General features: G+C 38.9%; 1 protein-coding gene across 3 annotated transcripts in view; it reads left to right on the plus strand.

Moving 5' to 3' along the window:
• TBL1X (transducin beta like 1 X-linked) overlaps window positions 1–23,483 on the plus strand; it is a 239,746-nt gene that overhangs the window by 145,310 nt on the left and 70,953 nt on the right. For all 3 annotated transcript variants that reach the window (XM_058045172.1, XM_058045171.1, XM_058045173.1), the window contains one exon: window positions 6,356–6,463. The gene's annotated coding sequence lies outside the window, so the exon portion shown is untranslated. The remainder of the gene's footprint in view (window positions 1–6,355; window positions 6,464–23,483) is intronic.

A 23,483-nucleotide genomic window follows, 5' to 3' on the forward strand; every position in this document is an offset into this window, starting at 1 on the left:
TAAAAGGCATAATACAGCCAAGGTAACGAGACAGTGCTTCTGAAATTCTTAATTTCATGATGTCCACTAGCTTTGACAGAGTTAGTTAAGATGAAACATGAGAAGAGGTTCCACCTGCTGTTTTGTTTTCCCTTGAGAGACTTGCTTCAAAGGGGCAGCCCAGGCTCTGTGAGTTGCACCTGAGGAAAGACTTTCCAGGCTTAAGTATTTTAAGTTTTTGTGGGAAGATGTGGGTTATTTCTGAGGGTATTTTTGTTGTTTTGGCTTAGGTATTACCATGGGGAAGCTTTTTGCACTAGTACTATAATGAATATTTATTTCAATATTGATTTTCAGATTTTTAACTGATTCTAGACTTTACTCCATCAAATTCATCTATGGTATGTTTAAAATAAAAAATCTCTCATAGTTTCCTTTAGAGGAAGCAGCTGTGGGGCAATAATAGATACATAAGTGTCTACAGCGAGAATTTTTTATCACAGCAAGACATAAACTGGTGTTTATTTACTCTATAAGACCTTAGGGCAAATTCATTAATATTCAGCGATTGTGTGGGTTTTTCTGAACAGAGATTGCAGTTCCAGTGCATAGGTACTCATTGGAAACATGATAGAGCAGCCCAGCACATTGTGTTGAAAATGATGGTCCTGCTTTCTGCTCTGTGTCTGCAGTGTTATCCACAATCCTTGCCCACACTGATTGCTGGTCATGCCCCATGGGAGCCACTGTGGTTATTCTGCTGTGATTGTATTGATACGTTATCTTAATCCATAAAGGAACTAAAACCCCAGCACATCAGCAGGAGTTTGAATGTTGAAATGTTCTCTTCACTGACTTGTACACTTTTAAGAAATTGTTTTAGAAAATGCATTTTAGGTTATTTTTTGCAGAAGGGTTGCATAATTATTGATGTCCTGTAATAATCTTCTGTATAGTCATGGTATACTTCCATATAGTATAGTATACTCCACCAGGGGTAGTTTGAAAATATTGAAGCTGTTTATCAATTTGAAAGAAAGCAAAATATTGTGCACTAGGTATCCTGCATTTCCTTCCCAGAGATATAATGCAATCCCTGCTTTTTTAATTCAGTGTCTTTTGAAGATGGCCTATTTAGCATTTAAACTTTCCTGTGCCTTTAAAGGCCAAAATGGAGTGGGATAATAAATTAGTTACCCAGTTAATGTTTTTTTCATTATGAAAGAGTTAAGAGAAATATGCTGAAACAGGATAGTAATGGCAGTGGTTTGGTTTCTCCTCCTGTGTATTGTTTAGTAAAAAGAAATGAAATTATTTATCTGAAACTATGCAGAAATAGTACTTAAACAGAAATCAGATTGGAAAAATATTAAGCAGCTAAATGTATTTAGAGGAATTGAGTAGAATTCACTAGAACATCTTCCAAATGATGTGACTGATTATTCCAAGTTTAAATCAAGAATAAAACTGCTGTACTGTTTATGTGCCCTTACCCCAGCCACCCGCCCAGCCAGTAATTTCAAGTGCCTCCTATAAATCTGGCCCCCAGTTTCAGTTTCCTGAAGTCCCTCAGGTGCCTGCAAAAGGAAATCTACATGTGAAGCAGAGGATAAATGGACTCTTTGGTCTGTGGCCCAGCAATTCAGCCCTCCTTTAGGGAGCATCCCTTCCCTGGCTCCCCAGTGCCAGTGGTGCTGTGCAGTTTGTCCCTGGCACAGGGCTCGTGCCCTGGCCAGGGCAGGAGAGGCCTCAGGGCTTCTCTTGAAGCTAAGCTGGCACTGGGGACAGTCACAGGGGGTTGGTGGCTTACTGCGTTCATCAGCTGCCCACGTGGGAGGTGGTGCCAGGGTTTTCCATGGATTTGCTCCACAGAGGTTGTGTCCAGGGGAGGAGCTGAGATAAGGAGATCAATGAAAGTGTTTGCATAGGTTGACTAATGTGTTTTCAGACATAGTGCAAATCCAAAGTCAAACCTTGTGTACCAGATGTACAATTAGTAAAAAGAAAAAAAAAATCAAACTTTTATTCCTGGTTGACATTTAAACATGGTTACATTTCTTGACATTTAGCAGCCCAAGGCATAGGTTAGCAACAGCACCAATGCTAGCTAAATTAAGACATCCAATAACTTTCCCATCTTTTGCTAAAGGGGTGAAATTTTTAAGCTTGCTCACTGTGACACCGGTGTAGCCTTTAGGCCATAACTTGGTTTTATTTAGTTTTCTTTTTCCTTTGTCCCTTTACAAGAAGCCCATGTCACCTGTGTGCCCAGAGTGAGCTGCTGTTGCAGGGACAGAGCTGTGAGCAAACTGCTCTGAGGCCACAGCAGCTCCTGGGTGTTGGCTGAGGTGGGGAACTGCTTGGCTAACCCCCTGAAATACCCCACTAAGAAGGTTTTTCTGCCCAGAAAGCTTACTGTCCACAGGGACAGGACTGGCAGGTAGTTAATAATGTGAAGCACTGTGTTTATTGCTCCCTGCACAGATTCAGAGAGCATCATTTGTATTGCCTGCCTTCACTCATCTGACTGATGCCCCAAGTGACCCTTGTGAAGAGAGCTCCTGCTGCCACTCTGCTGTGACTGAGTCCTTTCAGCTCATGGGGGACACAGTAAGCTTCCTAAATTAGAAGTCAGAGTATTGTCCCAGCAGAATTTAGTCCACCTGTCCTGGAAGGATGGCAGTAGCTCTGTGACTCCACATGGCCTGAACACACTCCTTCTGTCACTTTGCATGTGTGTTTGTATGCACATGTATGCACCAAGTATTTGCTGGCACCAGCAGCTCAGCATGCACAGTGCTCAGCACCCCCCAGTGCTTTAGTTACAAAACCAGACAATTGGTTTTCATCATAATATATTTAATTTATGAGCAGGAAAGTATGGCTGCGGCACCTAATCTCCCTTTCTCTGTATTGCAGACTTGGTCTATCTGTATGAAACACAGTAACTTCTGTATGGCTGTGGGATGTCTTGTGTTTTCACAAAAATTCATCTTCTAGGAAAGTTCCACTAAAGCTTGGTGTCAACCAGTGGAGAATCTCTGCATTCTCCTTTGGATAGTTGCACTAATGGTTAGTCACAGGTGATGGAAAGCATGTGCTTTATTTCTCATTTGAATTTCTTGTCAACTTCCAGATGCTGATTTGTTTTCTGCAAACCATTTGCTAGATTAACAAGCCAGTTGGTGCTTAGTGTATTCTCCCAATGAAAATATTAGGTGCTGTAATTAGGTCATCTGTCTTTTTTTCTTTTTTTGTTATAAACTATACCAGTAGAACTCTCCAGATATTTCATATTAAAGTACTTTGTACCCTGTTCTAATCACTTTTGCAGCTGTATTCTGTCATCTCTGGTGATGGATTATTTTTCAATTCTTTGTAAATTGTGAAGACCTTATTCTACTGCAAGTAATTATAGGTTGTAATGCTAATATTACAAATGAATGTTTAAAGGAACATTTTTGTCTTTGTCTAGTATTTATTTCACATCTCATATTAGTATTTACTTCTGTGTGAAACTGGATTTGAAGAAACTCTTGTTATTGAGTAAACCATTGTGGGTAGGGCCATATGATACTATATGATTATTGCAATCATCAATATATGTATGTTCTCACCCAATCATAAGGGAAATATATGTAACTTTTAAGCTTCACTGACACTTACAGGTAATAAAATGATAATAATCACATCTTTTTGCCCCTAATATGTCTCTTTCACTTTACTTTTCACTTTTTCAGTAGAGAGCTAGTATTTGCCAAAAAGTTGTCTTGCAAGGTAGCCAAAGCTGGCCTTACCAAAGGATGTGATTAGCTCCTCCAGCCTGTGTACCAGTGCTGCCTGCACTGCTGCCTCCCGCCTCTCCAGCACTGTAGCCTTGGCTGATTCTGTCACTGACAGAAACCACCCAGTTTATAAGATTTGTAAACAGAACAAATGAAAACATGACCCAACCAGTTTATCAGTGGAATTATGACAGAAAGCATTAATAGAATTTCTTCAATAACCCTGATTCATCCACAGTGCTGCAGTAGGACTATCTGGTATTCTGCAGTGTCCTTTAAACTCCAGGAATCTTGCAGAAGCCTTCATTCCAGATGAGCCAGTTATTTCCTTGGTATTTGACATGAGAGCAGGCTCAGTACGTCTTAGTTACTGTTGCATAGCATAATGTAGGGGTATTGAATAGAGATAATTTTAGTATAATAATACTCTTAAATTTTTTCCCATAAGACATGGGAAATCCTCTAATTGTTGCTTGGATTTTCAGATTTTATATTTACACACAGTTATGCTTCTTGAGTATATTGTATTTTGCATAAATGTAACATGCTTCACAGGAAAAATGAGATGGGAGGCAATAGTTGATGCTGCAACCCTGGTAGTGCTCAAGGCCAGGTTGGATGGGGCTCTGAGCAACCTGGTATAGTGGGAGGTGTCCCTGCCCATGGCAGGAGGGCCGGAACGAGATAATCTTTAAGTCTCTTCAAACCCCAGCCAGTCAATGATTCTAAAATTGGAAAAAAAAAAAAAAAGATGGAGAGTTGAGAACAGTCAACTCAGAATGCCACCTGAGCATTAGGTGGTTAGGTACGTAGCAAATAGATGAAGATTTATATGCATGCAGTAGACTAACTCAGAAAAACTGTGGATGTCCAGCTGATGTACTGCAAATAGTTTGGGATGCTTCAGTAGGCAGATGTTGTCCCTTGTGTAGTCATTCACCTCTGATTAGGGTAGATGTAACTCTTTCTGAAGTGAGTAGTTGTATTTGGTTAGATGGTGTATTTATGTCACAATGAAGTAAATGAGAACATGTTGTAGTGCTGCAGACTGAGAATTAGAACTGGATTTATGAAAGATTTTCCTGATGGTGTGTTCAAATATGTTATATATTAAATTGATTACATCATGAAATGATACTTAATGAATAGTTTTTGTGGTTTAACTGTAGCTGGTAACTAAGTTCCACACAGCCACTGGCTCCGTCCCCCTATTCACCCCAGTGGGATGGGGAGGAAAAAATTAAAGCCCATGTGTTAAGATGGGTTTAATAATGGAAATAAGTAATTAATAAGTAAAATCTAATACTAATTATAATATTAATAAAGATAATAATGATTAAAAGGGAGAGAACAAATGAAGAGAGAGCATTGAAGCCCAAAAAGGACAAGTGGTGCACAGTGCAATTGCTCACTGCCTGCGGATGGCTGCTCAGCCCAGCCCCAGCAGTGAGCAGCCCCTGACAGCCAGCTCCCCCCAGCTCATACACTGGCTGTGACATTGCATGGCATGGATTGTCACCGCTGTCACAGCTGTCCCAGCTGTGCTCCCACCAGCTTCTTGTGCACCTGCTCACTGGCAGAGCATGGGAAATTGAAAATCCCTGACTCAGTGTGAGCACTGCTCACCTACAGCTACAGCTTCACTGTGTTACTAACATTACTGTCATACTGAGTCTGAAACACAGCACTGTGCCAGCTGCTGGGGAGAAAATGAGCTCTGTCCCAGACAAAACCAGGACAATAGTCTTCAAAGCTGTCAGACATTTGTGTGGAAGAGGATAATTAATTTAAAAGTCTCCAATGACTTCTCATTTCACTTTACAGCATTTAATTATTAAATTATGTAGACAGAGCATAAGACTTGAGGCTTGAAACAGAAGAATAAGAAACTAGTCAATATACGTGGTGCTGGAATGGCAAGGCAATAAGAAATCAGGTTTTATTCATTATGCTTGTTGGCAGGCTTGGAAAAGTCTCCAGATAGGTTTATTATTGCAGATGAATGCCAGGCTGTCTTTCATGTTTGATTTTCATAAATGTTTGCCTTCAGCCTTGCCCCAAAAACATTCAAGAAGGTGACTCCTTTTGCCTACTTATTTCTTGCCCAGAGGTGATGCTCCATCAGTTTCCCACTGAAGGCTCTCTGAGGGAGCACTTCTGTGTGTCCCACTGTTCTGAGGCAGTGCACTGCTGTTCCAGTCCTGTGCTCAGCAGTGGCTCTGGGTGGATTGCTTGCTCTTGTTATACTTGACCAGAGAGGCTGAACATTGTTGAGTCAAGCTCATGGTCTATTTGGATCCTTCCAAGCTCCTGAAAAAGTACCTGGCTTTGCAAAGAGCTCAAATACTGTGTGTCACTGGGGACTGCCCTCACCTTTCTAATTCTTTTGGTGATGGGTATTGGGTTTTTTCCCCTTACAGTTTAGCTAAAGCTCCTAACCTGGGAGCTCAGACCTTGATGAATGCCAAAAGCAAACGGGAGTCAAGTGCTTGTGCTTTGCGGAGGTGATGGGCACTGGTTTGATGGGCACTGGTTTGATGGGCACTGGTTTGATGGGCACTGGTTTGATGGGTGCCTCTCTCTCGTTGCAGCCCCCTCACGTGTCAGATGTGGTGATCTCCATGGTAACTCAAACCCCCAGACTCTGGACAGCAGCCTGCGAGGAGCAGCATTCAGCAGCTCAAGGGTCTCACGACCAGGTAAGCCAAAAGGAGTCACCAAATGAGAGCTCACCTCTGGGGTGCCACTCCTGTCCTGTCAGGCTTTTCCTTGGGGAACTCAGCCAGGCAGTCAGGCTCTGTGCACATAGGTGTTGGTGGACTCCTACCAGTGTTGTCACTTAAGGCTGTGACAGTCCCGCTCACTTGAGCAGATGCATTTGACAAAAATCTGCATTTGTTCGGGTTTGGTTTTTAAGATACAGATGGAAGAAGCAAAACAAAGAAGTACTGTACAATTCTTTAACTCTTAAGGCTTTGGTCCTAAGTAATTGGTGTGGTGGGAAACAACCCCAAAACACATCAACAGTAACTCCTAACTTTCCACTGTGCCTGCTCCACCATCACTGCTGCCCAAGCTGTAACTTGTGGCCTGAGCAATCTTATTCTCCTACAGTGGACCAGAGACAGCTTCTTGTTTGTGTAACATTCATTGGTTTTCTGCAGCATTTTCACTTCTCCAGTACGGCTCATGCTGTGGACTAGGGTAGTATCTCTGCCTTATACTCTTAGATGTGTGGGAATTTGATTACTACCTTTTGTTGTCAGGCTTCACTGTCATTTGTATTGTTTCTGTCCCATTAAGATTGTGTGTATTTTGTAAGTCTGTGGCTTCTGTGCACTGTTTTCTGGGTATTACCTGCATTATTTCTTGCTTCCTATATAAGTCCATTTGGCTGTGATGCACTGTGCCCATCGTACAAAGAAATCCGTATTATTCTGGATAACAATTTATACCTTTACTGACCAGTTTGACAGTTTCTGTGCCATTATTGCCATCAACAGTATTTACTTCTGAATAATTGATGATACTCTTAAATAGTGTTGAGTAAGTTCTGGATGATTTTGTTGGAGGAATGTAGAGCACTTTTTCAGTTATTATTTCCTGGTAACAGCTACTTTTTCATATGTATATCTTAATCACATCTGATGAGACTGATAATAATTTCTTACTCTGAGTTGTGTGCAGCTGTAAGGTAAATGCCATTCAAAAGTCTGTGTTTCATTTATGGAATAACATCTGCTGACCAGAGTTTGTAACTTTATCAGATGATTAGATAAAAAATTTTCTATTTTATTTAGCAAATTTCTGTAAAATGGTGTTGACTGGTGTCAGTTTTGTTCATATAATTTCCCAGTGAATTTATCCTTTGGAAGTTCAGTGGTTATTTTCCCTGAGATTAGTAATGGCATAGAGCTCTGTAATTACTGAGAACATACTGCTTACCATCCTCAACCATTAGCAGAAAATGCTAGCAGCCTTACTGAATTTCTGTGATGCTCCAAAATGTATTGAAAATCAGCATCATTGAAATGATCCTGTCACAAACATTCTGGAGACTCTTAAGGCACAAACTATTGCAGTGTACCAATTTAAAGTTGACTTTTAACATTTGTTTTTGTTACTAACAGCCTCTTTATCCCTAAAAATGCTTTTCTTCTACTTAGAAGAAAGTATATGTTGCTTGTTTGGGGTTTTTTGTGTAGCATATTTGTATTCCTTTAAAACATGAATCCCAAGTTGGAGGTCTTGTCCTGTTTCAGTTAGCCAGATTTTCCCATTAGAATTAATTTCATTGGGTTTTCAAGTATAATCTGTATTTCAAGCTAATTACACCCTTAACCCAGAATAGGAATATGATTTTTTTTTTTTTTGCCACAGGTTGCCTTTTTTGGGCTATTTAATCATTACCTTTGGTCCCTGGTGGCAGTGGGGAAGTGAGAGCTGTGCACATTTTTACCCTTGTTCTTTCTCCCAAGTGCAATTTTTTCCCTAGTTTACTAGGCTAATGAACTTCCATGCTTGCTATTAACTAAACTGTTTCAGATACCAAATTGTAATTACACTCTGGGCCTGTACATTTAATATGTATTCTAGCAATTAAATTTGGGAGTGCCTGATGAGTTACTACTGACTGCATGGCATTTCTGCTTCTCTCAGATGAATGAGATTCACAGTTCTTTTTGTGTTTCACAAACACAAGCAGATCATCCAGTTCTCTGATACAGTTTGGTGGTTTGCTTTACCTCAAATTGCAAGAGTACATCCTTCTGGGGTCTGCTAGAAGTTCAAGACCTTGACATCCTAAATATGAGTAACTTTGAGGAATAATGTGCTAATAATGTAGAGTACCATCTTCTGTACCTTTATCTGGCTCTTCGTGGTGATGTCCCCAGCACTTAGAATGATAGCTATTGTTAACTGTTGTTGGTGTGATAGGTGTGACAGTGATAAGAGGTCAACTCTATCAGGAATATCTGGGCTATGTTATGTGAATGACAGTATTTTGACTGGAAAACCTTTTAAAATGCGAAATAAAGCAAACAGATGAGGTGAAATTACATGTCAAAAAATGAAAGGTTGGGGAAGCTCAGTTTGAAAAAGTAGGAAAAGTAGATGTGTGCACGTGATGCCTAGGAAGAAACAGGTCATCTTTTCCTAGTTTTATGTTTCTTGTATGAATTAGTTACTTTGAATTTAAGAATAAAATAGATAGGATGTAGTGGAAGGTACTTAAAATGTATCGGCATATCAACAGATTTCTGTTGTTCAAAGAGCTTGGAATAAGTGCAGTTTAGGAATATCACAAATGAAATGTGGTAGTGCAAGTTGTGACTGTTGGTAGAAGTGCAGAGGCACAAATTAATTAAAAAAGAAAAGTTCATTATTTTTTGAAAGCTTCCAGTATTTTTTCAGAAACATTTATTTGGTGTGATTGAAAAGAATGGTCCATTATCCCTAAGTTAGCATTGAGATACTTTATTTTGAGGAAATATGTGTCTTCTTTTTGCATGAGAAGAACACTGCATTTTATACAAAGAAATTAAGAGAAACTATAAACAAAAAGTTTGCTTGCAAATGCATGATTTGGAAAAGTACCAAAATACCCCCATGCATACTGTTCTGTACACAGCTTTTATAATTTTTTTACAGTTACTAATTTTTAATGATTTTTTTCCAATTTATTTAGAGCTTCATAAGTTATATTGCACAGGTATAGGGTACAGAGACTTTCTGTATGTTAACTGCAGTTACTGTTGGCACCCGTTCGCACCAAATAATTATACTGGTCAGTTAGATTTATGGACTAGAAAATCAAGTTGCTTTTAAACAATATCCTTTATAATTCTGAGGTTTAATTAATAAACTCTGTATTGATTTTGTTTTCTAACATCATTCCTCAAGTGCTGCCATCAAATAATATTGCACCTGAGGGTGTACACATGAACTATTCATAGAGTGGTTATTCTTAAAAGTCTAATGGCATCATAACTGTTCACTGAAAAATAGTTAACTGTTGGAATAATATTTTTTAAATAAGCATATTTTAAAAGAACATGAACATTCTTTAAATTTGCAGCTGTTTCATGGCTGAAGTTGAGTTTTATTTGTGTATTCCCTGGTATTTCTCTTGCTACTTGGTGAGTCATGGTTAACTGAACTCTGATTTTATTAATGAAATATTAATTAGTACTTTTTGGGCTGTCAGCTAAGTCAGAAAAAAGTATATGTAGCTAGAACATGGCCCCGTGTATTTTACATTGTGGTAGAGAGATGAAATTACTATTCCAGTCATGGCTAACTTCTGAAATATTTGCTTTGAGCCTTTCTCTTACAAAGTACAGTTTTAAACTACTGCTGGTAGAATAAAATTATTGTGCTGCCTTTTTGTTTTTTTTAATCTTATGTCTTTAAAACAGCTAAGGTTTCAAGGAAGGTTTTCAATGATAGTAAAGAGGATGCTAGCATTGCAAATAGAGGTGGCAAAATGCCTTATCCTTTGATTTTTAAACTAAGCTGCTGATTATTTAAGACCTAACTAAGACCTTGTAGGACTGAACTGTGATAATGCCATACTCTGCTATTTGATTTGTAGAGCACATCATGCTACCACATTCACTGTGCCAGTCACTTGAAAGTGCTAATAAGAGATATGCAAAGTGGGAAAAGGCAGACTTTGTTGTAGTCATTAATAAGTATATATTTAGTTGATATAGTATAAATTTAGTATATATTTAGGAATGCCAGCTGCAGTGAAAGGTTCCTGCCTTCATGAGCAACCACTGTGCCACAAGGAGGGGGAATGGAGCTCTGCCTTGCCCAAAACTGCTCCTCTGAGTGCCTTGCCCAAATGTGCTCCTCTGAGTTTGCCCAGCAAAGATTTCACACAGGTCAGCAATGCATTTTCATCCACCCAAAGTCTGCTTAACTTGTCTGGGCAGAGCTGCAGAAGCACACCCAGGCCAGTGAATTCAGCTCAGGCTGAAGCACTCCTGGGAAGCTCAGGGGTTTGTTTCGTTGGACACTGGGCACACACTTGTAGGGGGATACAGTAGGGGTAAATGAAGGTGGCATAGAAAGTAATCTTATCCCCTAAAGAGTTGCAGCTGAACCAATTACTAAGGATTAGGAGCAGGCCTGATGTTAACCGGCCACAGCTGTAGCCAGTAAGAAGAGTGTTATAAAAGAGTGGATTGGTTGGCTGAGGGGAGCTGGAGTCTGAGGTTACTGAGGACAAGGAAGAGTCAGTGCCTGGAGGAGCTGCCTGTGAGAAACATCAAGGAGGTATGAAACTCTAGCACTATGGAACCCTTGCAATGTAATGACAGCACTCTGAGTGTGCAGGCATTGGGCACACACTGAGTCCGTAGCACGTTCTGGGCACACGATGCCTTCTGCAACCTGCCTCTGATGAGGGACTGTGTGAGTGCGGTAAATCAGCTGCTTCCCAAACACAGCTAGGACAGTTTTCCTCTGAAGACAAATAGGATTTTCTGCCTTTTAAAGGTTGATTCAAATAAATCTTTTATTTTAAACTGAATTATTTTACTGCATTATGGTGGAGAAAGGGAATTACTACAGTCAGACGTGCTCCTGAATAATTTGAATGTCTCATGCAGCCATCCCACATGGAAAGAGGACAGGTAATATAATTGCTTTTTCAATAAGTTGTTAATTAAGCCTTGGAGATGTACAGGATCTATATTTCCATGTACATTTTTGTATGACCTTGTTCCTATCTGGACTGCTTTGATTTAATGGAAGATGAATATAATTGATGGATGAACATATTGTTATATGCATAGTGCATGCTAAAAATTTGTGCCAAATACACAGATTAATATCAGTTAATTGCAGAAGAAATTCCATCTTCAAGCCGCTTGTGAACATTTTTGCCTGGTATTTTCCTGTCTAGTCATCACACTAAATGCTGTAAATAAAGAGAAATTTTTTTCTTTTTTTTCTCAAAAGTTTAAGTAACGTAGTGGTGAAAGTTAAGTGTAGTTCTTTGGTGTAAACTGGAGATATTTCTGGTGTAATTAATCAAAATGGATTTGCTAACATGGTCATCACTGATACTGTGTTTTTACTTATTCACTGAGGTTACAGGTTCACATTTGACTTTTTAATCAAGGACCTTGGTCCAAGCTTGATTTTTTTCAGAAGTGTGAATACAGGGATTAGGAAAGTTGTTGTAATGGCATATTTGGAGAGTGAGTGATCACCACAGAAAAAGCTGAGGTGATTTAAGTACCACAGAGCCCACACCTGAGCTGCAAAAGCAGAGCACTCAAAGTCCATTCCCAGCCAGCTCTTACTGAAAAATCTGTAAATGACCAGGAAGTTCCAACTTTAAGGAATGCAGTGAAAGATCAGTCAGTAGCGCTGGTTCAGCTGTCAGGGACGGTGAGCTCAGGTCAGGAGCAGAGGCAAACAGGTGCAGCACACCTGGTTTTACACCAGTACTGCCATTTGTGTGGTAGGTCTCAAAACAGTCTTTTATTGACTCGCCCATAGCCTTTGAATAATCTCTGCTGTGTTCAGACCTTCACATGTGAGATGGCTGGCCAGGGTTCTGTAGTGCTGGATCTTCTAATAAATGGTTTTGGAGATTGGGCACCTACTCAGAGAATATTGGGGAACAGGGAAGGCACTCTCCCAAACATCTCTGTTGTAACAGAACAAGGTGGTTTTTTGATTTTTGTTATCTCTGAAATGGTTAACATTTGTATTGGTTGCTCTGTGAGCTCCAATGTGATTCAGCAAGCATCCCAAATGTCTGCAACATGAATTGTTTATCGTCAACCTAAATCAGTTTAAATAAGATTAGTTCAACTGATGCATGCACAAATTAATTTTCCCTTTTATCTAACCAGCTTGCAGTCCTAATAAACAGAATAATCAATCATAGCTGCCTTCATCTGTAGCATGATTGTATATCTCTGATCAAGGAAATGTAGAATAATTTCTCTCTAGTCCCTACTTATTCCCCCCTGTAATCAAGGTTTCTGGATATAATGATTCAACTTAATAATTTTTACATTTCTTGATAGAAAAAAAAAATTCTTTTTTTTTCCTTTAGTTTGTATGTTTAAAGGAAGATTACATTCAACATTGTAAAACTGAATTTAGAAATATATATACTTTTATAAATATATATAAAAATAATATACACTTTTTTATTACTGAATATCTTATACTTTTAAAAGTATAAGATATTCTTGTTTCTCTGCTGCACAAAAGAATGCCAGTCTGACTCAGAGAACTCTTTGTAAACACAATGGCAATGGTACCTTGCTTTGAACAGTTTGTACTGTGTGCTCATCCTTTTCAGTAATAGCTGGTTTGAGGCCACTGGCATCTTTCTTACTGATTGAAGTGAGTCCAGGACTCTGGCTAGACATTTTCTCTCTTCATTGAATTATAAAGTACCAAGCAAAACCTGAGGTTAGCTTTGTGTGAGATGCTAGAAAAAGCCAAAACAATTAAAACTTTCCTTTAGGTCGCTGTCCTTCAAATAGTGCTTTAACTTTTATGCTGAATATTATCCCTATATATCAAATGTCTTTAATATTTAAATTTTATACATATATAGTATATCACACATTTAGTAGTACTTATGTCTAGATAGGCAATTACAAAAAATACATAGTGTTCAAAACATGACATTTTTTTGCACTCACATTTTACAGCTTCATAGTGCAATTTTGCCTTTGGTAACCAATTCTGCCTCTTGAAACTGCAAAATACATCAAGGAAACCTGTTTTCAGAGGTTTATCTCAAAATGCAAGTTCAATATGTCCCATTAAGTGCAGTTGATAATATTAGGAAAACAGCAGTCTGTATGAAGAAATATTCCTACTGTGGTAGTCATTGGTCTTTTCTGGACTGCTAGTTAAGAAATACTGTTCCAAGCAAGGCATAGCAAGGAGTTGACATGGAGATGAATCTTTTCCTCTATATTAAAATTAGTGCATCATTATAAAAAAATAATAATTCTTTTACTGGCAGAAAAGAAGGGTGAAGTACACTTTTTTGAATAAATATTGTAATGTGGCCTTAAACAACAGTGTGTCATCTTGTTCCTAATGTAATTCCATTCCTCAAATAGATATTAAATATCCTTGGTCATTTAAGGCTCAATAATTTGCTTCAAAATTTGACCTCAAATGTAAATTAATCTCATGTTTAAAAATAAATTACATCAGGTTCTAGAACAATAACCTGATTTTGCACTTCTAGTTTCATTCCTTTTTTTTTTTGCAAATTCTTATTTTTTAAGTCAGAAGTTCAGCTGTGTTAATATATGGTGAAGTCTAAACTTAGTATCTGAAATGACATGAGGTCTTTCCAGCCATGTTTTCACAAAACATTGCCTCAAACATTTCCAGAAAAATTATTTCATTCCAATATTTTGTTTATTTCCTTCTTTTAAAGAACTCCATGTTTATGTCAAGCTATTAATCATAGCTGGATGACTGTTTTAAACAATTTGAGTTGATAAATTATTGTTTAGTAGTAAACTGGAGAAGCTGCTTTTCCTTGTAATGTATGCATGCATTTGATTTCTCTCTAGAAACTGATAGGTCTTTATAAATTATCTTCTTAAGAGCAAGCCCAAATCTTTTGAATTTAACCTAAGTAGATAATGTTTTGGAAGTCTCTTAATATATGCAGTCTTTGCAAGCTCAAAGAGTGAAAATTCTCCCCATTAAGTATGTGTTTAAAATGATGCAAAGATCATTAAAAGCAGAAAAGTAACAAATACTTAATCAGTTTTTAAAACAGTAACCCTAGGCCAGAGCAGCAAAAGTTAAGGAAGCAAAGCTATTTGTGGTGCCATCAATGTGAAAATTGTGCTCTGAGGAATGAAATCAGTGGATGCACTTGGGCCAGGGAAGTGAAGTGAAAGAGGAGGAGGGAATGGTCTGACAACCCTGGCTGGGAGGTCTAAACCCAGGGATCCTCTGAATTTCTCTCCTCCACAGATGTTTGATTAGCCAGTGTGGCCAAAATCAAAGAATAAGGGAAAAAAAGTCTTGGTATTAAGCCTGCTGTTACTGCCTATTACCAGTTTTATATAAACATAAATTTGTCAGCTGTTCTTCCTATTTTTTTTCCTATAAATTAACCATCTTTCTTTATATAATATAAACTTTGTTCATCAAAATTAAGTTTTAAGAAGTTGCAAAATCTCCTTACACAGAATTTCCATTTATCTTGTGGATATTATTTCAGTCCTTCCCCAAAGCTTTTGTGGTCCCTTGTCTCTCAGAGCTCTCCTCTTGCTTTGATCATCTGTCCTGTAATCTCTTGCCTTGCATACAGCAGCTTGGATAAAGACTATGTCAGCTTTGTTGGAGTCCAGCCTCTTGGCACATGTTTTATCTGGACTCCTAAGTCTGGTTTGGGTTAGGATTTCACAGGAGAGGGAGCATTAAGAACTCATTGGTAGGTAGAGGTCTGCATCATTAAGGTTTGTGTTCCTAATATTTTGACACAAGAATATTGGAGACAAATGAGATTGTGTTTGTATTGATTTAAACCATTGCTGCTATGCAGCTGAAAAATTGTATGTTCCTTTGAAAGAGAAGGCAAAATAGGAGTGGCCTTGTTTTTACAGGGATGGAGCAAATAAAATTTCTGGTACTGAGGCAAGTCTGTTGCTCCTGGAGTGGATTTGTTGATGAAATCTTTCAGATGTATGGTTTTTGCTGTGGCTTTGTCCCCGTTGCTCGAGTTAACTACTAAAGTGAGCCCCAGGGCTTGTTCAGATAATTGTAATAAAGCTTTTCAGTGGCTCTGGAGAGAGTTTACACAGCAGGTTTTATTCACTGTGGGATTTCTTAGTATTTTGGAAACTTGCATCATTCTCTTTATTGAACTTTTATTTTGTCTTGAGAAGACACCAGAAGCTTAGAATGGGTGATTTTCCTGAAGCCCTTGCAGACCCAGCAGCTCTCAGTCTCCTGTGAAGGTGTCACCTGGGAGGGCAGGTGCAGAGCTGTTTACCACAGTCAGACGTGATCTCTCTGTTCCAAATTAAATCTGCCTGAGATGGTTAGCAGGGAGCTAATCAAATCACCAGCACCACTGGATCTGCTCCCAGTGCCTTATCAAAGCTCATTTAAACTGCTTTAAACTAGATCTGAACTGATAAAACAGATAAATTCATACATCTCTGAGCACGTTTTCCTGCTCTTGTTTTTTGTATTGTCTGAGCCTAAAAACAAGGAATAAAACGGCCTCATACACGGTGCTTTGCCATCTGAACAGTTCTATTGATTTAGCCACTCTTAGTTTGGTTTTGAACAATGCAGAATAGCTTTTCATTTTAATTATGAATGAAAATAATTCCTATTTTCATATTCAGTGAAAATATTAATTATTTTCATTCATATTAACTAATATAGCAGATAAAAGTTAATGTTCTGCCCTTAGAATTGCCTCACTTCCTTATGGGTAATAGACAATATATAAGTTGTTGGGGCATTGCTTTAAAAGCAGTTACTTTTTCCCCATAGTAATTAAATACTTGAAAACAACAGTCATTTCCTGTGGATGGTGTGTAATCTCTACATAATTAACAGGCTTTTCAGCCCAGTGTTGTAATAAAACCAGTCAATACTGTGTTCCCCCATCCCCAGTTGTATTACACCAGACCAGTACAGTGAATACTAACTGAACAGACCTGGAAGCAGAAAAGAACTGGGCTGTTAGGAGAATTCTTATGAACCTCTTTCTTCCCCTGCCCATTTGAAAAGCTTCCATTTTTAGTTTTGGTTTACTCATCAGTGATATTCAATTGTCAATAATCCATCCTCAGGTTTGAATTGTGCTGTTGGGTCTGTGTCATCTGCAATACCTTTGATATGGCAGCTACAGAAATTAGGCAATTGAAAGTGGTCACTGGGACTTGATTCCTGATTTTTTTTTTTTTTGCAGGCATTTTTAATGCTTTTTCATTTAATTAGTAAATCACTACTTGAATTAGGCCCTCCAAGCTGAAACAGAGGTATAAGGATGAGGTCAAGACTTAAAGCAAGATGTGGTTGCTTACTGTACATGGTACAGGATAGATAGAAGTGGATTTTTCAGAAGCCTGGCTCTTGGGAAGGGATTGACAAGGTGCCTCTTTTTTCCAAGTGAGATTATTTAACTCTTGGAGCTGGCAGGACAGTTGAAGTATTTCTGAATATATAAAGAATTGGGAGGAGGGGGAGCAATTGCAAGATGGTTTTCTGTATGCTCTGCTCAATGGTGAACTATCTTTGGAGAGATTCAAATTGAATGTTGAGCCTATTGACACAAACTTACTCCCCTCATGTTTCAAGGGGATTTGATTACATTAAAGGCTAAATTATGGCTTTGAATTTGCATACAGATTTTGGAAAAGAGCAGCATAGCTTCCAGCTGAGATATCTTTCATTTATGAATGTCTCTCCCAAATACTGGTGCTAGTGCACATGGTAACAAGGGAGTGTTTGCTGCATTTTTGACTATTAATCATAGTCCATGCTGATAAAAGACAGTCAGATCTAACTCACCTTCCCTGTGAAACAGACAAATGACTAAGTTTTGGTCAGATACAGCTGTTTGTATCTATGGCAACAGCACTGCAAAAAGGGATATTGAAGCACTGTCCCTGCAAATTAGAGTTAATCTCAGTTTGACACACCTTCTTACTAGCAGTAATATGCAAGAAAAAAAAACAAAAAAAAAAAACAGCCGGTTGACCTTTGGTTTCCTGAAGTCAGTTTTATTCCCACTGGCTATGGCAGTAATACAATGAAGAGCAACATAAAATCCCAGGTCTGTAATACCATTTGTTCAAAGGCTTTGCAGGCCATACAGCAAGAAGTGCCAAACCTGGCCAGTGAGGGCACAGTGCTGTATTAAACGTGCCCAGCCATGGCTGAGCTCCCCACAGTGGAGTTCTGCCACTCCAGAAGTGTCCTGCAGCCCCCTGGGGTCACCTGCACTCTGGTGGCAGCTGGGACACTCCGGGCTCCCAGCTTCTGGCTGTCAGGCTCCACAGGGGTTTCAGCCAGGAACAACTTACAGGGCCCATCAATACCATTATGGTGCACTTGGACTTCATGATCCTAAAGGTCTTTTCCATCCTAAATGATTCTTTGATTTCACATCCTGCTTGTAGCTCCAAATCTTCTATTGCCTGCATTACCTGTAAAAATTGAGTGTGAATTTTTGTGTATTTTTTATGCTACAGATATTTCCAGATTTTACCATTCACTCTTTCAGTGGTAGTAGTAAAAAAGTGATTGCTATCAAAAGTATGACGACAGTGATCATCATATCTTTTCCTTTTTTTCTTTTTTTTTTTTTTTTAATTTTAGTGTCAGTTATCTAATTAATGCTATTTGGGTAGAGCAAATCAGGTAAATATTTAAGCAGATACTGTAAATGTTGCCAAGTTTTGTCAGCTGTGTCTTGGAAATAGAAAACTGCAAATTTTCAGCCACCCCAGTGTTAAAATAACCTTCATTCTGAATACCCCAAAAACTAAGGAGAAATAATGAAGTTTTGAAGGATGACAAAGAAATGAGAAAAGGCAAAAATAATTGTGGGATGTGACATAAGAAAGAGTGAACTTAGAAAGGGGATAAACACATTTTTTTTGTGTAGCCCCCTGCATCCCTCCTCTTTGTCCTTGTAAGCTGTGCCTTCCTTAGAGGTGAAAGCAGTGAGGTTCTCTGGGTTCCCTGGGATCACTGACATGCCCCTGCATCACTTGAGAGCCATAAAGTCTCATCCTTTACTTTAATAGCTCCACTGGGCTTAGTCAAGAGCTTTAATGGCAGTTCTTTGGGAAAGAGGCTTTGGCTTTCCATCTCCTGTCAGAGGGACTTGCCATATTGTGCAGCAGTTCAAAAACAACTGCTAATACCTGCAGTGAAAACAAGGAGAGTAAAAAAGGCAAGAATGTGTGTTGCTGCAGTTGTTGGGAAATGCATTATACTTCTGGCACTTCATTCTCCTCTGCTAAGGCAGTGCTTCTGCTCATATTTTGTTTCTTTTCTGGAAGATGAACTGAGGGAATACGGAGATAAGCAATTGTAAAGGGAATTTTTGGTTGTCTAAGCACATGCACAAATTAGATTTTCCCTCCCCTGCTTCTTCTGGCTATCTGCCAATTAATAATATGAATTAGCAGGATCTGGAAGGTTGTGTGTGTGACTAAATTCAATCAACCTTGAATTCAAAGTCAAGGCTATTTTTTTTAAATTTAGAAGATGAAGTGTCTTGAAGAGAATTTTGAAAATGAAGATATGTGTAGTTTGATAAAGCTTGTTCTATCATTTTGGGATTTTGTTTCATTTTTTCTGTAGGTCTTGGCCAGCTAATTACCACAAAACACTGGTAAGGTCAATGAATCTTAAGTGAACTATTCTAAAGCAGTTTACAGTGAGATCTAAGTAAAAAGATTGAGTTGTATTTCCCAAGGTTGCAGAGTTGGAGTTGAGAATCAAATGTAATCTTTGGGAATCATTCTTCAGCCTAAACTGTGTAGTTTTTATCATTATTTTGAATTACAAAACACTCTTCATTAAGACAAGTTTGAAATATTTTCTTTGTTTCAGTGCTCAAAGAACAGTCTATTTACAGTTTCGAGTGCTGCAGGTGTTTTTCTTTCTCTTAGCACAAAAATGGCTTAGAGAGTGAACAAGACCAAACATAGGACTTGGTAACAAAGACTATCTCTGGATAAGACTGGTTTTTTCTATAGATACTGGTGGCTTCTTATGAAATTTTGTTATATTCCAGGCTTTTAAGGCAAGGTGAATTGTGTAGGACATGAAAACAAATATGTTTCTGTTCGACACATTTTTAAAAGGTAATTACAATACAGACTTTAACAAGTAATTGCTCTCTGAATTTTCTGTGAATTTCATTTACAGCCTGACTCACTTGTGTGGTCAAACTACATTATTTAATGTAAGAGTGATTGTAAAACCCTTGCACATTTTTTTTTCTAAAAAAAGGAATTCTCTTTACCTAAGGACAGAAAAATAATTTAGTACATGTTGATCTCTTAATATATCATTCAGGTTTTTTTTTTTAGTTATTAGATACAGCTTACACACCTGCATTGCTGCCTGTGCACCAGATTGACCCTTGAGCTGAGACATTTGCAGTGGCTGGAGCAGCGCTGTGGTGGGCAGAGCCTTGGCAGGATCCTCAGGGCTGCCCAGCTTACCTAGGGCTGACTGGAGCTGATGAAATGCACCTGTCCAGACGAAATCAAGGTTGCAAAACAAATCTGCAGTTGAACCAGACTTCAGAATCAGGCATCCAGATTTTATGCCTTTGGTTCTGCCCATTGGTGCTGTTTACAGTAAGGTAGCAAGCGCCTCATGTGGTGCTCAGACTGAGGAGTGGCACCAGGGGCCCCTGGGGACACCAAACCCCAGCCAGAACAGACTTGTGACAGCTCCTTGTCCTGGCACACCTTCACCCACACACTGTCCATCCCTGCCCAGAGCAGGGAGAGCTGAGGAGAAGGAGCAAAGTTCTGCAGTGAGGCTCCCAGAGCAAGCACGTACCTGGGGACTTCATTCTGCCTTCAGCCCTGGTCCCTGTAGCTAAGCCAACCAAAACAAATGGGTCTGTGCTTCCAGTAATAGTTTACAGGCACACTTAGCTATCCAAGAGTGGCATTTTCTCTTTAAGTGTGTTATGGGGCATTTATTTTCCTTGGTTGTGAGGTCAGAGATTAATGTGTGACTGTATCAAATACCAGATGTACTTTTAAAACCGTGGAGAGTTTAGAACACAGTGAAGGGCAATGTCAATACTCTGTCAAAGTATAGGCCAAGGAGTTTAATACTGGAAGATGTAATTTGGACTTCAGACAGAGCAGTTTTCCCATGAGGCCCTAACAGAGACAGAAAACCGTGTTCTTCAGTAAATTTTGCTACAGCACTGTAATAAAGTTATAAAGTTGTTCCAAGTGACAGAAGAAAGGTATGTTGCATCTTTTTTGTGTATGTCCCATGGCTTTTTGTGTCACTTTTTTGCTGTATTTGCAGCTCCATAAAATGTTTCTCATCTTCCATATATAAAAGTATTTAAAACCAGCATGCCATTCATCATCCACATCAAAAGCCTCTCTTTAAGTTGTTGTAAGTTTATGTAATGTCCAGAGCAGTAGAAAATGAAAACCAGTCTAGCAAGTTCCTGGAATAGCTGTTGTACAGAAGTTGTATTTGCTGCCTTAGTTACAGGTCCAAGCCCTCAGGCATGTTCTGCCATGTGCCAGTGCCCCTGTTGATGTGTGGTTTGGTTTCAGTTAGGCCTGGAGCTGCACAGTAATGAGCCAAACAGGGCAGTTGGAGTACCAAGGGCACCTCAGGTTCTTTCCCAGTCTGATATTCTTGGGTGGATAAGCTCTTTCCTTCTGTACCATGGGCTTCACCTTCTCTTTGGTCTCCCAAACTACAGTTGTGCTTTGCTGTACTTTACTGTGGAAGGCTACCAGCATCTTTGCAGTGTCAAAATTGTTTTTATTGCATCTTCTAACACCATGTACATCCACTTACATTAATTGCTGTACAGGTGGTAGGTTACCCATTTTGCTAAGCAGCAATCTCTGTGAATAACTGGTTATCCTCAAAAAGGAATGTAATTTGTGGTTTCTGTTGGCTTTCCTAGAGGTATTTGATTGTTATGTTTCAGTCAGGTAGTTTTAATAATCCTGAGGTGAAATACTTGAGTGTGGACCTTTCTCTGACTACTTCCAAGACTACGTGAAGGCAACCTCAAGGGAATTTTTGGGAAGACTTTATTCAGATGTTGACTGTCAATAGTATCTCCAATATAATTTCAGAAGAGGGTGATGATGGCTGAGTGTTTGCTGTCAAAATAGAGCTGGGGTCAAAAGTACTATTCAACTCCTGAATGCAAATGCCTTGTCACATTTCCCTTTGGAAGCAGCAGATAACTAGACCGAACTGAAACTGAAGACAGTGTGTTTTTTATGACACGAATTGAACTCCTGCCAATGACAAATTTCAAGGTACATTGTGAAAATGAAGCGCTGCAGTGCTAGCTGAAGTGCATGCCATAACTATGAATAGATGTACCCATGTGTGGGACACAGCTCCTACCTCTCTGTACTTGGGGAAAACAGTTTCACATGCACCAAGGTCGACAGAGTGGTTGTATTCTGCGAAGCTCGTGTCATGCATGAAAGTACATAAAGACCATCTGGGAACGATAAAAATAGCCTGTCCTGGCTGGATGATTTGTGTGGTGGCCAAGGACTGATACGCTCATTCAGGAAACGGCAAAACAATGTCAAACTTGTTGGGAAATAACCAGGCTTATTTTCATCCTTGGGAATGGCCTGGTATCTCATGGAACCAAATACACAAGGAGACTTTCAGCCACATGGTTTCTGAATGCCCTGAAGGAGTCCCTGTGAACTGAAGTGGTTCCCTGCAAGCAGTGGGAAATGTTAGGATTATTCTTAATGTTTTAAGATTTCAGGTTTGGTATATCGGAGGAAGACTTAGAGCAATAAAAGAGTTTAACTCATATCTATTTTTTTTAAGCTCTTATATGAGTTTATATCAATTTATCATACAAAAAAAAAGCTGACCACAAGCTTGTGGTCGGCTTTTCAGTTATTTCAGTTATCTCCAAATGGTTTATATAATGATCTTGTGTGAAGATGGTTTATAAAGCAGGACTGAAATTTTTAAATTGACCTATAGGAATGCAAGACATACATCTTAAATCTGGGTAACATTGGCCAGATTTTTTTGTTAAGCTCAGTCTTGGCAGGATGATTCTAAACTAACAGACATATCTATAAACAGTGAAACTCAATTTCAGCCTTTCTGTGAAGTAGGAGAAAGAGATATTGGTGATGACTGTTTTTCTGATGAGTATTTAATGTGTCACAGGTGTCACAATAGCAGCTTCTGAGCACAGTTTTAATGAGGATATCATACCAAAATGACTTCTGTAGAAGCCCTGAACCTGAACACTGTAACCTGTGACAAGTCTATCTCCTGGTTTTTATTGTTAATGGATATGCTGGATAAAGCTGTGTTCTGCAGCCACATCAGGCCGTCCAGGCACTATTTTAAATGCTGTTAGGAACTTTAGGAGATGCTTTTAAGAGAATAGCTGTAAACCTGGCCTGGTTTAACACTGAGCATCTAATTATTGCCATACATTTCAAAACTGCCATTTTATATTGAAGACAATGTAATGGTCTGAAGGACCTGGATGTGTTTCTGTTAAATGGATTTTGAGTCCTCAAATGGCTTGTTCTGTCACTTATTTATATTACCTACCAGCAGAGTGGTGTGTACAGACAGGGAATTCTGCTGTGCCCCATTAATTGAGCAAAAACTAACTACAGTTGTGTTTTCTTTCACACTTCTGGCTAAACTTGGATTGAGATTGGTGATTTGCAAGGGCCAGGCCTTTGTGTCCCCCAGTGCCTGCACTAGCAAATTTTGTTTGTTAACCTATGCCAGACTCAGCCAAAATTTAATCTGATCTGTGGGAAACAAGAACAGCTGTAGACTTCAGAGGGAATTTGATTTCTGAATTAACACAAGATTTTAGATGTACTCACAGCTCTTTGGTCTCCTGGTTTGGTTTTTTTTTTTTTTTCATTGTTATAATTGTATAAAGAGGAATGATGCACTTCTTTTGAATGTGAAAGAACATACAGGATATAG

This window comes from Melospiza georgiana, chromosome 2 (assembly GCF_028018845.1).
Source record: "Melospiza georgiana isolate bMelGeo1 chromosome 2, bMelGeo1.pri, whole genome shotgun sequence".
NCBI lineage: Eukaryota > Metazoa > Chordata > Aves > Passeriformes > Passerellidae > Melospiza > Melospiza georgiana.